The sequence below is a fragment of the Schistocerca piceifrons genome, chromosome 5 (genome assembly GCF_021461385.2).
Source record: "Schistocerca piceifrons isolate TAMUIC-IGC-003096 chromosome 5, iqSchPice1.1, whole genome shotgun sequence".
Taxonomy (NCBI): Eukaryota; Metazoa; Arthropoda; class Insecta; order Orthoptera; family Acrididae; genus Schistocerca; species Schistocerca piceifrons.
In genome coordinates this window covers 47584868-47588267 of record NC_060142.1, presented here as the reverse complement: position 1 = coordinate 47588267, position 3400 = coordinate 47584868, and the positions used below count along the sequence as shown (strand labels likewise).

The 3400-nt window shown below is 45.5% G+C and overlaps 1 non-coding gene across 1 annotated transcript; it reads right to left on the bottom strand.

The window, feature by feature from the left end:
- Window positions 1–1329: 1329 nt before the first annotated feature.
- On the bottom strand, window positions 1330–1404 carry Trnat-ugu. Its single transcript has one exon. It is a non-coding gene; the product is annotated as a tRNA-Thr (tRNA).
- Window positions 1405–3400: the final 1996 nt, after the last annotated feature.

Genomic DNA, 3400 nt, shown 5'->3' with positions numbered 1-3400 from the left:
GTGATGGAGACGGATGCCTTCGCGATGCAGGGACGGAAGATCAGCAGCTGAGTGAAACTGTGTTAGTTGATCCATCATCTCTTTTTTTGTCACTCGTCACTCACGTGTCGACAATTACGGTTTTTGGAACACTGCGTTACGGCCAACTGATAAAAACTCCAGTCGCTACAACAAGATGTTGTTGCAGTCTAAAATGGTTCAAATGGCTCTGAGCACTATGGAACTTAACTTCTGAGGTCATCAATCCCCTAGAACTTAGAACTACTTAAACCTAACTAACCTAAGGACATCACACACATCCATGCCCGAGGCAGGATTCGAACCTGCGACCGTAACGGTCACGAGGTTCCAGACTGAAGCGCCTAGAACCGCTCGGCCAGTTGCTGGAGTCTTCTTGTAATCGAAATAGACGACACAAAGAAAGTGTGCCAAGGTAGGAAATGTCTGAGAAGCATTCTTTTTCATGAAGAGTTAAGGACCGTAAATCTGCATTCTCGAGATTGAGGAGAACAAATTAACCTTTGACGGATCTCGTGCATGTTCGATGGTGAAATACTGCTTTCCTGTTCCGAAAAAAAATTATTGTAATGGAAATACCGTGTGGCTAGGGCGTCCCGTCTGGTAGACCATTCGCCTGTTACATGTCTTTCGAGTTGAAGCCACTTCGACGACTTGCGTGTCGATGGGGATGAAAGGATGATGATAAAGACAACACAACACCCAGTCCCTGAGCGAAGAAAATCTCCGAGCCAGCCGGGAATCCAACCTGAGCCCTTAGGCATGACATTCTATCGCGCTGACCACTCAGCTACCACGGGCGGACATCAAACATTTTGCCAAGTAGTTTTACCTTTAGATTGAAACGAAAGTTCTTCACTAAAAATTAACCTCTTTAACTTGTCGTTGTCATTATTCACCCCTGTAAACATCAAGGTGCAGAAGTCAGACAGAGCAGCATAATTTCCTGGAATGACTACGTGGGCCAATTGCAATCTGTACGGTTTCAGGCACAAGCGTTTACGTAGGATTTTGGAAAGCTTACGACTTTCTCGACGTGTTGATTTCTATAGGCTTCACTGGGATGCTGCTCGAATCCAAATCAACATTTTGCTGCGACCAGGTCTTTTGCCTCTGCCAATGCAACCCTCGTCTTCAAACTGTATATACCGGGCATAAATGTAGACTATATATGACGGTAGTATCTGTTCCCGAAAGAACAGTTACCGTCGATGACCATGCAATTTTGCTAGAAATGAAATGATAATTAAATTGACACCCTAGCTGCAAGCAGGCGTTGATACACTTCATTGGGGACATGTTGAAAATGTGTGCCCCGACCGGGACTCGAACCCGGGATCTCCTGCTTACATGGCAGACGCTCTATCCATCTGAACCACCGCGGGCACAGAGGATAGTGCGTCTGCAGGGACTTATCTCTTGCACGCCCCCCGTAAGATCCACATTCCCAACATGTCAACAACACTACATTCGTAGTGCGCCTAATAGATGTGACTTGGTAGATTAATCTGCCACGAGTAATGAGTATGATGGGCAAACATCTATTAGGCGCACTACGAATGTAGTGTTGTGGACATGTTGGGAATGTGGATCTCACGGGGGGCGTGCAAGGGATAACTCCCTGCAGACGCACTATTCTCTGTGCCCGCGGTGGCTCAGATGGATATAGCGTCTGCCATGTAAGCAGGAGATCACGGGTTCGAGTCCCGGTCGGGGCACACATTTTCAACATGTCCGCAATGAAGTGTATCAACGCCTGCTTGCAGCTAGGGTGTCAATTTAATTATCATTTCATAAATGTAGACCTTGCTGGTTGGCTCCTGGTGAAAGTGTGTGCGAAATGTTTGTTGGATAGCGGTTACCGACTCCCTTTTTACTAACTAAGGGTCACGACATGTCTATTGTTGTGGTGTAGTTGCCTTTTCTACAGCGTACAAAATGTTTGTGGTGGAGCAGTACTGAATCGTTGAATAAAACGTATCAAGAAAGAAAGATTTAGGATTAAAGAGACTGCAGCACCATATTCGGTGTAGAGAATGATGACGATGCAGAAAGTTTGAAAAGAGTTAATTTGACAGGGGTACAACCATCAAGAATGGACAGTTCAGAGGGTAAAGACCACTTAAAGTTCCATTTAAAAAGTCGTACTAACTGTATTTATTACGTTATACAAGTGAAATTGAAGTGAAATTTCCTTAAACCTCTGTCTACGATAGGAAAAATGAGACAGGCCATACAATCGAAAGTGGGAAAGTTATTGGTAATTTAGTGTGGAGATTGGGTGCTTTTTGCGCATTCAGACAGGTACTATGACATTATCGAAGCGATTGTTTTGTTTCGCGGTCTGTTACCTCCGTAACCGAGAGTATACACTGGTATGCAAAACTTAGCACGAAAGTAACTTTCGAATGATATGACACTGCCAAGTAACGTAGTTCAATTAAATTTACCCAAAACATAGAACTGACGGTAACTCTGAGAAATACGGATAGAGCCTAACAGAAATGACACTTCTGATCAAAGACAATAATTACACTGAGGTCACCGAGATTCATGATGGTCCCCCTACACATTACAAAAGCAGAAACGTGGTTCTTAATAGGACGTCTCATCAGGACGGACGGCAGTGCATAATCCAAAACGTGATGCCACACGGTTGGTGAGGAGTTCTGATGGAAAAGAGTTCCGTTCGCCCACTAGTGCGGTTGAAAACAGCTGGACTGTCGATGGTGCATTTGGGCATGCTAGACCAACGCACTACACGCGTACTCGATGGGATTTAAGCAGGAGAAACAGGTAGGCCAGTCCATTCGCCGAATATCCTCTCCTTCCAAGAGCTGCTCCACCTGCACTGTTTGATGTGGTCGGGCATTTTCATCAATAAAAATGAAGTCAGGGACGAATGTATTCCTGAAAATACGCACATGGGGAGGAGCACAATGTGCGTATTGGGGTGACTGGTGAGAGTAAGGTGTCCAAAATATCGGAAGACAATACTCCTATGCAGCACTATGCTTCGTCATACCATAAAACTTGGACCACCAAACTGATCATGTTCCTGGGTGCAGTATGTGTTTCCACCTCTCGTAAACTGAGGGTAAGTCAAGTATTACCCAATATTATCGTTTTGGTGGTCCAGGTGCTATAGTGTGAGGATGCACAGTGTTGCATGGGCACTGTACACTCACCAATCAGCGTTGTTGTGACACTGTACTTCTTCCCCATGTGTGTCATTTCAGGGGTGCATTCGCCCCTGACACCATTTTATGGGTGACAGCGCGCGACCGCACCGAATAGCGCAGGCGGAGGAGCTATTGGAATGACCGGATATTTTCGAATGGTCTCACCTACCCGTTCCCCCAGCTCAAAGCTCAACGAGCAT